A 13,740-nucleotide genomic window follows, 5' to 3' on the forward strand; every position below is an offset into this window, starting at 1 on the left:
TGTCAGCTCCTTTTCACTGTCTTGCATTCCCTCTTACAGAAGAGGCAAAACCTTGATCAGGACCTAAGCTTAATCCAGTAGTAAGCTGTTGGGAGGCTTGTGCATATGAACCTCCAATTTCCCGACAATATACCCCAAATAGAAGTGATACACTCTCTTCTCTGGCCATAGTGCTAAAAGGAAGGAGCCCAGGTTTCCTGTCAATGTCCATGTAGTTAATCTGTATGCTCTAAACCATATCAACCAGCTTCAGGACCTCAGGGCTAAGCAGGAGATACGGGCTCCACCCAACTTCTCTGCTGCAGTGGCAGCAGTTCTGTATTTGCACCACAGCACATGTCAGTAAATTTACTTCAAGTTCCTCTCTAATGCCTGCACAACCCCGCACTATTTTTCTAGGCATAGGTAGTTTCCGAGATAGGCATAGGCACCTGAAAACTATTTAATTGCAGTTTTAGTGCTTACATCCCCTTTTGCAGGTATACCTGTTTGCAATTTTCTCCTCTTTCCCAAGCCTGGTAAACTACATGTTGACCTCAAATTCAGCCTGTTGCTGTCCCAACTCCTCCTAAGTAGTAGCCCAACAATCTCTAGCTTAACTAGACCCAAAGCTAGCCCTGAAAGAAGACAGGACAATATTTACCTTCCCCCTACCCTTTCCTCCTCTTTGAATGTGGTTTGGGGGAACCCACATTCAGTATGGCTTGCATGCAAAGGTTTTTCAGTCTATTAGCAGGCAGATAGGTACAGTTTAGGAATCTGTACAAACAGAATCCAAATAAAAACAAACCCTGAAGCCTTGGGGAGGAATTCCTCCTCTAAACAATTTTCCTACTTTTATCTTCATTGTCTTCATTTATCTTCAGTGTCTTCATTGTCCTCCTGCTTGTTCCACAGGACAGTTTCATGTACTGTATTTGTGGATCATTCACTTGACTGAGTTATATGTTCCTGAAGCTGTATTTCACCATAGCCAACTCAATGGAATCAGAAAGTAACTGTCCTTTTCTTGTGCAGCAGTTTGTGAAGTTTCTGCTCTGTGCTCAGTACCACTTCCTTAATTTTTATAATCTTGTATTACTCTAAGTGTTTTCTGGTATCTGTACTGATCATTACTGTAATTTCAAAATCTCTTTAAGGTCTCTTTGACCCCTCAGAATGAGCCTCTTAACTTTGCCTCAGAACTGAAATCATTGAAACCATTAAGAGTTTAGTTGCTTTATAATGCACCTTTCTCCAAACATAACCTTCCTGAAACAGTGACCCATGCTCCATGCAGTAGTCTGGGGCCTAATAACCATCTTCCACAGGACTGTATTGCCTCTTTGGTGGTGCACTATAACTCACTGTTTCATCGGTCTAGTGTCTTGTTTGCCTTTTTTATTGCAGCTGTGCACTGAAGTGACGTTTCCTATGTGCTTTTTTTCCACAGTAACCCCTTTCTCTCTCTGATCAGCGTGTTGAATGTAACACCCATTCCCTACATTTGCTCTTTGTTCCCAGACTAATTACTTTTCATTTTCTACACCAAGCAGCATTTGCCATCTGCTGGCTCATCAACTAAATGATCCAAATCCCTTTTGAATCCGCTTACATTGTTCCTTTTCTCTTCTCTGTGCTTCCAGTTTTACCATCCAACCAGTGGAGATTTCATGTACACAGTGCTCAGCTGAGGCACAGTAGCAGAGAAATGGGAAACCACAGGATCTTCTCACACCTAGGGCAGAGCATCCTGCCTGGATTTGCCACTTGCTGCATTCATATAGAAAAGAAAGGTTAGCTTTGGTGAAAATTAGGCTTACATATGCTTCGGCCTGCTTGAGATAAAGGACGGCCTTAAGCTTGGCCCTGTGCTTAGGGCAAGGCCAGTCTCTTACACCAGGAATCCCAAGGTGGGACGCAGCTTTCAGAGACTTCATCCTGTGTGCCCACACCAAGATACAGCACATATTCCACTGCCCACCTCACAGCTCCCATAATGTGTCCTGGAGGAAGAGGCACATTCCACATCTCCTCACACCATGTCCTGTTTGTGTGTGCATGGGTGTCTGCACAGGTGTGCACATGGGGAAAGGGGAAAAGGAAAGATGAACCTGGAAACAAGATGAGATTTCACCAGCACCATTATAGCCCTACAAGCAAAAGTATCCATTTCATCTCAGCCCAAAAATGGCAATTTCTGAAAACCTGGCCCAAAGACCAAATTGTGGTTGACCCAGTTGTGGCCTTATGGTACCCGAAGGGAGAATACAAGAAGACAGAGACTATTTGCAAGGGTATGTAGTGACAGAACAAGGGGGAATGGCTTCAAACTGAAAGAGAGTAGGTTTAGATCAGATACTAGGAATAAATTCTTTACAGTGGGGGTGGTGAGGCACTGGAACAGGTTGTCCAGAGAAGCTGTAGATGCCTCATCCCTGGAAGTGCTCAAGACCAGTTAGATGCAGGGCTGAGCAACCTGGTCTAGTGAAAGGTGCTCCTGACCACGGCAAGAGGGTTGGTGCTAGATGATCTTTAAGGTCCCTTCCAATCCAGGCCATTCTATGATGATTTTATGAACTTGTTCTGAAATCCCTCAGGAAATGTCCAGTGTGTGGAAGGCCAGATATGTGTGTAAGAATCAGGGCTCAGATGGGGACATGCACTTTCTTCCAGACTCTGAGAACCAGAATAGTGCAGGCTAAGCACTGATGCTTTTAAAGAAGGGTTTATGGGCAGGCTTATGCTGTGCTGAAGCATATGCTTCATGGCATTCTCCTGGAAACTCTTTTCTGCCTCAGCAATAGGAAGCCTGATTTGCTGGTCTATTGCCTTTGCCTTATTTTGTTCGTCATTTAAGGAAAAAAATATCTTGGACCACCCAGAGTGAACAATCTTTCGGATCATTTTTTTGGTCTTCCCTTGAAAGCATTGCCCACACTTGATGCATTAGCAGTTGCCTATCCGAGATACATTCAGGTAAGAGAACTAGACAACATCTGCATGGCTTGCAAATTTTCTAATAATTTATGTGGAAAATGACCACAGAATGGTTTGTTCAGAAAGTTAACATTTTGCAGCTGATTTAGAGTCCACATATAAAATGATATAATTTTTCTTTAGGGTTCATTGATTTTCTGAACCCCAAGTTCAGAAAGACCGAGCTTGATTTCAAACATTGGCTGCTCTCATTTATAGTGTTTTTACATGGTGATTTGAGTTAGGAGTGCAAAACATAGATAAATCTTTAATAAGCTATGAACGTCAGAGGAAATAATTTGTGCTATGCCTTTCTCAGGCAGGCAATCAGCATAACCAGCCAAACTAACTTGTCTTTGGCTGTGATTTGAGATACTACATTTTATTCCAAATTTTTCACGTTTAAAATCAGCTGGAATTCTAGACACTCTGTATTTTTGAAAAACAATTTTTAACTCTAATTGAGCATGGAAAAATTAGCATTTACTCCATACTGCACTCACATCCTCTGTTCTGCGACAACAGAGCAGTAGGGAAAAAGAGTTTTGCTAATTCATGGCATTCTTTATTAATACGTAAATCAGAGGAATTCATTGCCGTCATGAGTGGAAAGATTTTTCATAGTCTTCCTTTTAGTCTTAGGTCTCTAATAAAAGAATGAAGCTCCAAGCCAAATCTCAGTTTCACATCTGAAGAGTTAGCATTCTGAGAGAACAGTGACAGCCAATATTCAGCATTTTTAAACAGTAAAACTGCTGCAATCTGGTTTAGACCTGTTCCTGTACATCGCAGCTGTATGATTTGTGCAGCACACAGCTTCACAGAACTGCCTGGAATTCAGGAGTGTGATTGGACCATGCATCCCTAGTATTGTTCAATTCACTGGAACTTCTGAAAACCTTCTCTATCATAAAATTTAGACCCCACCTGGCACTTCAGTCTTGGTTTCCCTTCTAGCAAATTTGCATACAATGAAAGTAAGACAGGAATCTTGCAATAAGGGAAGGATTTCAACGTTCCCTCAATGACAGTATGATTTCCTCTATCTCATAATCTGAAGCAACAGAAATTCTCCCCAAATGCATTGCAGAGGCCTCTGTCTACATGCAACCCAACCAAACAGAAAAACCCCAGACCTGTATTGACCAGTCTCCTTCTCTGGTTCACAAACATCCTCCGGATATTTTTTTACCTCTAGCCTCAGCACAGATTTTTTTTCTTTTCTACTACTTTCTACTACTAGCATGTTTGTAGCACTCATGCCATTTCATCCTTGCTGACATGCCGTCATCTTTTTCCCATTTTACTATCCACATTCTACTTGTTTATCTCGTCCTTTAGTGTTGTGGCAATTCTGACTCTCTCTGGGACTCCACACTGGGCTGAGAGCCAGCACAGGCCAGATCCATTCAAGAGGCTGTTTTCTCAGGAGCTGTCAGTTTCCCAGTACCTTAGAACAGCCAAAGGATAAAGTGTTAAGAAGACTGTGATTCATGGCAGAAAAGTGAGAAGAATATGAAAGACTGGTTTTTGTGACTAACATTCATCCTAGCTAATACCAAACATTCCAAAGCACAGACATTTATGTATGAGCTAGTCACCCTAGAGTCTGTATAGTCAGGTACATTCAAGGCTTGCTCAGCTTTGGGTATCTAAATTAGGAGAAATTAATTCAATCCTTCACTTCTGGTTCAAATTGTATCTTCTGTATCAGCATTCACGAAATCCACTACATTCACTTCACTGATGCCAATAGTATTTTTCAATACTTACATTCTTAGAGATACCACAAGACATAACATGAAAAACTATGCCAGAGTACAGCTCTGTCTTCCAGAGTACCTCAGGATCCTTCCTGCCTGTTAACTGCAAGTTTCAATAGAATCTGTAATTTGTTTGGTATTCACTGTTATTCAGGAACCCTGAGAGACAGAACAAATACACTGACTAATTTCCACCACGGAGAAGCTGAGCTCTCGTATGGCTTTACAGAGAAAGAACCCCAGAAATAATGCCTTGCCCTCTGTGCAGAGAGAAGAGAATATCTAAGCCAATGGCATCCATTAATTACAATACCAACAAAAAAAAAAATCTTGGCAGGAAGTAAAATATATGGACTTCAAATATATAACTCAAATTATTCTGAGGAGAAGGAAAACACTGGCTCTTAGCAGAAAAGGGGGAAAGAACTGGAGGTAACTGGCCTCATAAGAGAAAAATTCCTTGCCTTCCTTAGCACAGACTACCTGGAGTTTACAGCAGAAAATTTCAGAGTATTTCAGAGAGTAAGAACTCTCCTCCTATGCAACTTTTAAACAGGTTGACAAGGAGCCTGCAAAGTCCTGCAGTCAGCAGAGAGTCCATCTGCTGGGTCACTGTCAAGAGAGATACATGCCTCTGAATATGGAGAGACAGGGCAGTTAGGTGAGAGACACAGCTTTAGGCTTCTTTATATTATTGTGATCCAATATGCCTACCCTGGGTTTTGTTGTTGGTTTGAGGCTTCTTCCAGTTGCCTAACAGTGACTTTGTTGTTTTGAATAGACTGTCCCATGTTGTAGCAAGCAACCACTTTAGGCAGAACCCTGTATAAACATCTGTGTCCAACAATGCTTCAAGCTCAGCTGGGAACAATCAAGAAATTGTGAGAACCACAGCAAACGAGATCAAGGACTCCATTTCAACTTATCTTTGAAACCAAGAGGCAAAACTTGTAATCAGTGAGTATTAGCCTAGGATGACTATGAAAATAAAAGGTCAGTGGAATAAAGGCACACATTATATCTATATATGGATAGTGTACACAATATCTTTGAGTACTGAGCCACAGCTTCAGATTCATTAAAAATGGGGCTGCAGGTGGCAATCCACTCATGTATATTTGCTCTTCACACAAGCAATTTTGCATGGAGGGAACTGCTGAAATGGAGATACCAGAGCACTATCAAGATGATGTAGAAATCTTTGCAGATGTGCAATTTTCATCTAAAATAAATTCTGATACAGTGTCCTAAACTGCTTCAGCACAAAGTTAGCCAAAATAAAACTTATTTTTATGTATTCTTCCCAGTTGCAAGGGCAGATGCAGCCCTGACATATGACTGTGGGAGGATTCTTCACCATTCAGCTGTGCCCACAGGATCTGCACCAGCAAAGAGTGTTGCACCCACCAATGATAATGAGCAAGAGGAAGAGAGAACCGAGAGATCTTTAGACTCTTCAGTAAATCCACACTTTGTGTAAAATAGGCCGGATGTATTGCTCCCTTCTGGACACGAGTGCGCCTCTCCAAAATGACTACTGGGAGGCAAAGTAGGTTCATAAAATAAAGCCATGAGAGCAGGCCCATGTGCCAGCATTTTTTACTCTTCTTAGTTGGGCAGTTTGAAGACACAGGACAAATATCTGTTGGTGACACCTTTCCCTTCAACCACTGGTCCTGTGATCTGCAGCAGTAACACAACAACCATATTGCTCCATCATTAGAAAAATGCCTGAAGCTAACTGTTGGCTCTGATTCTTTCCAACAGCCTTTCCAGGTTTGTTTGTTTTTCATAATTGCTTTGCTTCCCACCATTTTTAGCCGAGGTCTTTATTCTTGCCTTGAGAACACCTTCTGTGCAAAGAGCCTCACAGCCACTTCCCCTAATGCCAGGCCCAAATGTAGACTGCTGCTCTCTGCAAGTTTTGATTTTATGTAATTTTATCCTTTCAGAACTGTTCTCAGTAACATGCTGAGAAATTAAAACAAAAAAAAAAGGGGGGGGGGGGGGGGAGGGGGCGGGGGAAGAGATTGTTTACAAATGTAGATTATCCTGCAGAGGTTTGACAGTTTTTTGTTGTTTGGTGGTTTTTTTGTGATGTTTAAAAATCATGCCAGAGAAACACGGATTTCTATCCCTGGCTAGAAATATTCCTAAGGTTCTTTTACTCTCGAAAGAGCAAGAGGAGCTCTGCTTAGTATAACTAATTAATCATAATTGTAATAAAACATATATTCCACTTCAAAATATCTGACTGCATTGTGGTTTAGGAGCTAACAAAAATAGGCATCATGATTATAAAATAGGTATAGGCAGTGATATGTAATATATTGATGCTGCAACCAAACACTGCAGATGAGATTTTACAACAGCAGTTTCACTGGTTTCCATGAAACAATAGTGCTTGGTCAGGAAACTACTGCAATAATCCTGCAGCTTTTACATGTCAATGTTTAGGGCATTACTACACCCGGCTGTGTTACTACAGCGTTGCAGGAGCTGTGAAATGTGACTGTGTCTTTCATAATTACCTCGGCCCTGCGAGAAACGTGCGAAACTACAGACGAGCACGTTTCCCTTCCCTCTGGCTCTGCGACAGGCTCCCTGGGGGCGGGAGGACGGGCGGGGTGTCACCGGGGCGCTCCGAAAGGCGGCCCCGCAGGCAGAGGGGCGCGGGCGGGGCGGGCTGTGCCCGCAATGCAGCACCGCCTCGCCGGGAGCCGCCAGCGGAGCCGCCGCCTCCCCGGGCGGCACGGGCAGCCACGCGTCCCTTCCGCTGAGCGCTGCCACCCGGGACACGGCTGCCCTGTGCCATCCCCACCCCGGGGCTGGGCTGGCCGGGCCGATCCCTGATGTGCGCCTGTCTGCAGCAGGAGTGCGTGTGTAACACGTGTTTGTGCGGAGAACAGCACCACACTGACGGCCACAGCCTGAGCCACTGGCGGGCAGCCGCGTTGGGGGCGCTGGGGATAAGGCACGTCTGTACTCAAACAGTACAGGAGATAAACAGCTTGGGCGGAGATAAACACCTGAATGAATTATAAGGCTGAACCTGCTGGTATGAAAGGGTCCAGAGAGCCCAGCCAACATTTGGAGATTAATTCAGTGTCTCCTATTCTCATCCCTGGGCTGCCTGAATAAAAATCACCTCTGCATTTACTGCTGAGAACTGAACCTGAGTTGAACCCACCCCGCGTGAATTTGACACAGGTGCTCCAAGAGCTCCTGAACCAGGAGAACTACAGAGTGAGAAGTAAGGACCTTTCTACCACATGACAAGGAAAAAGTCCGCTGCAGCTATTCTCAGTTGGTTATTTGTCTGTCATGACTGCCGCTTACAGAAGTTGCAGGCCGGTGATTGCCATGGTAAAGCGGTGAGCAGCAATTGGTTGTCAGTTTCACCTTATGGACCCTCTCTGGAAATGGGATGAAGGTGACAGACACTTTCTACTATACAATCAGCTTGGCTCTGCTAGACCAAGCAATTGGAAGGGCTCTGCCCTTTAAACGTAACTACCTGCAGACCAGCAAAACAGCAAGCAACAGCATAGCCCAAGCTAAGTTTTCTTCTATCTCTGTGGAAAACCAGAAGATTGGCGCTCCTTCATCCCTTGTGTTGGTGTGTACTTGACAGCCCAACATTGCCCTGGGAAGCATGTGAGACTAGAAAGAAAACACAGAAATATCAGCATGGAGAGGGATCTTCCTCTGGTGGCTTTACGTGCCCTTCTTGACAATATGAGACCCAGAGATGTCATGACAGAAGCCTTCAGAGGTCATAGCAGCCACAGTCACTGCTTGGTTACGCCTCCTATATTAGGCTGCAAGTTGCATGACCCTGAGCCTCTCGAGTTTCACCTGGAAATGCCTTTAGTGCTGAAGTTACTGAAATTACATCAAACATACTTTTTGTAAGTTGGAGCAGATTTTGACTCAGAAAGTGAGATTTATAGGTAAATGCAGGTCAAAAATAACACCTCATTGAGATGCCACAGCTAAAACCTCAGTCCCACTGAACACCTAGTGCCTCTCTCCCCATCCTCAGATTTGATTCCAAACTCAGTGAAGACAGCAAGAATGCTTTTACTGAAGTCAGCAGGCTTGAACCAGGCTTCACCCTGTAAATATTTAGCAATGACTAAGCAATAAACCCAGTTCCCAATCTGGCTACTATAACCTAAGATGTTTCTCTGTCAGTTCAGGAGCTCGCTGGTGAAGATGAGTTACAGCATGAGGACATTAAAAGATGTAAGATAACTTACTGCTGTTATTTTTTGGCCCTTTTCCTAGACTTCCCTATTTTTATCCTCTTTTCAACATTAATTCCTTTTTCTGTTTCTTCCTAAACTAATATTAGCCTATTTTAACTAACTGTATGTACTCTTTGCTGAAAGTATAGTATGGCTATTTCAGGTTTTTTCACTGCTAACTCTTACCCCAGCTATATTTCACAAAACAAATAGCTGTCCCCACATGCCTCTCTAAATAATTGTTGGTTCCTCTTATAATTTCCTTATACGTCAGTTTCTATTTAAAAATAAAATACAATCATTGACTAACCATTTTAAAGCTGTTCTTGCTAACCTAAATTAATCCCTATTCCACTTGTCTTTCTGCCTTTCTGCTCCGCAACTGCCCCCTAGAGAAATAGCTCTGTAAGAAAAAAATAATGCACATATCCAGTCATGCAGTTAGGCTGCAAGTTAACAGTTAGTTTACTCCAGATTGGCAAGGACTGGGATTGGTGGAGTCATTTCCTGGCAAAACTGGAAAATGCTGGCCCAGTGAAATGGATATATTCTAGATAACAGAAATTTTCTAAACAGTATTTTTCAGAACTTTATTTTTGCAGGTAATATAATTGCTGATAAAAATTAGACTGAAAGCAGCCAGCCACAATGTCTCCAAAATTTGACTTAAAGATGGTGAAAATTCTAGTTAGTGCTTTCCTCTGGCAGGAAACAGCCACATTGTAAAGAGGAGTTTTGTTAAAATACTGAGTGAAAGTCCAATATTTGGGTGTTTCTCATGAAGGTGCTAAGAGTTTTCCTATAAATATTTCTCAAAGTGAAATACAGAAACCACACTCTGGCTAAAATAGCTGGTGCTCAACCAAAAGACACAGACCTGAACTTGAGTTTTCCTTATCCTACATGGATATCTTGAGCAATACGTAACTAGATATGGGTAGAAGGCTGGACATTCATTAATTTTTTATTTTATCACTCAAAGTAGAGCCAAAAAGTATTTGAAATTGCAATATTTTTCACAGAACAGGACAACTGTGGCAATGCAGATGGAGAAAAGAAGGTTCTACATAAGCCCTTGTCTTACAGTGACAGACAGCTTCATCCCTGGAACTAAGTCCATATGGGTCTGAGTCCATCTGACTGATGTGGTTATATATAACCAAATTGGAGTTTTACCTAGTGTCAGTGGGGACTCCTAGCAGATCTGTTTATGTGGACACAGTTGTAGGATTGGGGCTATTTGCTATTTATGTAACAAATTGCATATAACAGAATTAGGATATGTAAGTAGTAATTTTTATGTAAGTAGCACAATTAATAAGACTGGTGTTTCTAAGTATTTCTGTCTTATTTCCCCTACACTCCCATACCACTATGACACCTACTTTCCTATACAAGGATCTCCACATACCCTATGTCTTCCCCCGCAATTGGCCTTCCATTCTTTTCAGCCTCCCCCATGGACACTTCAGAGTATCCCCAGTGTACTGAAAGGAAGTTGTAGCTATGTGGGGGTTCACTCCCTTCTCCCAGCCAACTACTACCAGGACAAGCTGTGCCAGGGTAGGACATCGGGGGAATTTCATCATGGAAGGAGTTGTTAAACATTGGAATGGGCTGCCCAGGGAGGTGATGGTGTCACCATCCCTGGAGGTGTTCAAGAAATAACTGGATGTGGCACGTAGCACTATGGTTTAGTTGACAAGGTGGTGTCTGGATAAAGGTTGGACTTGACAATCTGTAGATCTTTGCCAACCTAAAGGATTCTGTGATTCTGCTATTAAAAATCCAGAATCACATGGGAGGAACCAGTGGGTATTATTCCTGTATCCAGCACACGAGGGGAACAAGCAGGCCCTTCTTCTGTGGAAGAAATCCCTTCTAGAGTGAGGGTGGCGAGGCCTGAATCTGGCTGAGCTCCAATTCATTCACAAGGACCCAGCCTGGTCAGAGGCAGGGCTGGGCCGTGACCCCTCTCCCGGGTCCCCGGCCGGAAGGTGGACGCAGTGGGGGCAAGCACCGCCGGAACCCCACTCGGGCCTTCCCCACCCGCTTCTTCGCTGAAGGGCGGTCCCCGGGCGCGGGAGCTCCGGGCTGTGCTGGGCGCAGCGCTCCGCTCCCGTCCCGCTACAAAACCCCCGCTCGCCCGCCCGCCCGCGCTTGCGGCGCGCCCATCCGGCCGCCAGGGGGCGTCGCCGCCCCGCGCCCTCAGCAGCCCACCCGCGCGCCTGGAGAGGCGCGCGAGCTCTCGCGCCGCGCCGCTCCCCGCCCCTCCCCGCTGTCACGTGCCCGCGGTGCGAGCGCCTCCCCCCCCCGCCGCCAGCCGCTTCCCTCCCTGCGGGCATGCCGCTAGGGGGCGCCCCTGCCCAGGGGCCCTGCCCGGCCCGGCGCGCGCCGTTTGTTGACCGCGCGGCGGCGGCGGGTTGGTGGCGCGAGACTCTCCCGTGACGCGCGCGCGGGAAGGGGCGGGGGGGTGGAGGAGGGGCCGTGCCGGGGACACCGAGCGAGGTGGGGGGAGAGGGAGGAAGAGAGGGAGGAAGAGAGAGAGCGAGGAGAGCGCGGCCGGCGCTGGGGAGGAGGAGGAGGAAGAAGAAGAAGGCGGGCAGGAGGCGGCGGTTGCGTGCGTCCGTCCGTCCGTCCGTCCGTGCCGGAGGGGGAGCCGCGATGTGAAGCCACACCACACACAACACTCACACACGCACGCACACGGCCCGGCAGGGCAGGAGGCAGCGGCGGCGCCCCCGGGAATGTGTGTCTGGGACGCGGCGGAAGGTGAGCGGTGGCGGGGCTGGGGGAGCGGGCGTCTTCCCCGCCACGGCGCGGTGGCCCCCATGGTGGGGTGGACGTGGGGGGTGGCTTGGGGACGGGGAGAAGGAAGGGCGGGAGGAAGGGAGGGGGAGCCGGAGGCAGACGCAGGGCCCGCAGCCGCTGCCCTGCCTCACAGCCCCTCCCTGGGCCCGCGGCCTGGGCCTTTCCCGTTCTCTTCCCGGCGCGGGAACGGGGGGAAGGGAAGGGAAAGGGGAACGGCGCGCGGCGTTATGTAACCGGCGCGTGGGGGCCTCGGTTGCCCGCGCGCGGGAGGGCGGAGGGGGGACACGGGGACAGACCCCTGTGCGCGCGCCTGTGCGCGCCCCCGCCCGTCCCGCGAGACGCCGCGGGTGCGCGCCAGGTGTGCGCGTGTCCGGGTCACCCGCCCCTCCCCGCACCTGTGCATGTGTCTGTCTGTCTTGTCTGTGCGTCTGTATCTGTGTCTGTCACATGGGGCCTGCGCTGTAGACACAACACGGGTCCCCCAGGCAGAGCCGGGGTGAGCGAGGCTGTGCCACAGCTTTCTGCTAGCGCTGAGGGGTCACTGCAGGGAAATAGGTTGGAGGGGGAGGAGAGGGGAAGCCTGAGCCCTGGCGCGGCCGTGCCCTCTGGAATGCATCCCGCGCTGTAGCAGCGTGTATCTTGTCTGCGGTTTCCCGTAGTGCTTGCCACAAGTTGTATTTGCTGAGCAATAGTGCTGGGTATAACCCGTGTGCTGAAGGGAAGGACCTGTGCTTGATGAGTAAGCCCGTGCTTACAAACACTGAGGGACAGATGTGTTCCCATCTTGATCCCTTCCCCGTCTGATTTTGATGCTTTTTGCGATACAGTTGCCATTGACTTGATCTGGGATACTGAGCTGAAAGCCCCTGATGGGAAATGCGCCCTAATGGCATGTTAACCTTAAGAAGGAAGAGGAATATAGTATCACCAGCACGTTTGTTTTTTTGGTAGAAAGTCTGTTGTGTGCTGTAATAATCCATTATTTCTGATGCTTTAAAATGAACATCACAATCTTCAGAATGACAGGACTGTGAATAGTCTGCTTGTGTTAATAATTGTCTTAATGAAAAGATGAGTTGCTGTTTGTTATGCATCTTGATCTAAAATCCACGTCCTCAAATTTGACACCATAATTCAAAGAAGCAAAACCAAGGGATTGTAATTTTATTATTTGAATTCTTTATTCATTTAGATGCAATTGTTGCTCAAATAGAGCTGGTTTGAACAGTTACCTAATAACCATTAGTTGCAAGAAGTTACAACTAAAATTTATTTCTGGAATAGTCCTGTCTTACTAAGGTTTATGACATTTAACACAAATGAAATCCAAGATCAGACAGAAATCCAAATCTCTGATAAATTCCTTGCTATCTTGCCTCAAGCATGTAGTTATTACCCATTCCCACCATATTGGTCTTTCGTTCAGTCCATTTCTTCTGCTGGATAATGTACCAAATCCCTGTTAGTAAATAATCCCAAGCTGTCACACTGGAGGTCACTGGTAGGACAGTGTTAGTAGAGGCACAGTACAGATACCTACCTTGTGACTCACTGATGTTTAACTACTTGAAGAAAGATTGTTTTAAAAGCAAAGCTCTAATAGGAAAAAACCATCAGTATATTTCAAGCCTCAGTTGTGAAGTGGTTGAACATTTTTTCTGTGCAGAGTATGTGTGTTTTCAGTACATTATTTAGTAATGGGCCCTTCAAACCTAGCACCAGTCCATCTTTCTGAATAGCACATACATTCTCATACAGCCTGTTCTGGTGCAGTGACAGTGTGTTGTAACAGAGTGCCAATTTTCATTAGTCATTTCTGATCCCTTGACCCACATGACTTCTTGAAAGAATTTTCATGGCAAATTTTCAATCTTTCTACCATCCCTTTCATTTACACGAGAGATTAAAAAAAAGTAAGAATGAAATCTCGTTTTGAGTAAGCAGAAAAAAATTAATAT

The 13,740-nt window shown here is 45.9% G+C and overlaps 1 protein-coding gene across 2 annotated transcripts in view; it reads left to right on the forward strand.

Moving 5' to 3' along the window:
* Positions 1–11,508: 11,508 nt before the first annotated feature.
* REV1 (REV1 DNA directed polymerase) overlaps positions 11,509–13,740 on the forward strand; it is a 57,196-nt gene continuing 54,964 nt past the window's right edge. For both annotated transcript variants that reach the window (XM_069005860.1, XM_069005865.1), the window contains exon 1: positions 11,509–11,743. The gene's annotated coding sequence lies outside the window, so the exon portion shown is untranslated. The remainder of the gene's footprint in view (positions 11,744–13,740) is intronic.

Source organism: Aphelocoma coerulescens, chromosome 1 (assembly GCF_041296385.1).
Source record: "Aphelocoma coerulescens isolate FSJ_1873_10779 chromosome 1, UR_Acoe_1.0, whole genome shotgun sequence".
In the NCBI taxonomy this organism is placed as follows: domain Eukaryota; kingdom Metazoa; phylum Chordata; class Aves; order Passeriformes; family Corvidae; genus Aphelocoma; species Aphelocoma coerulescens.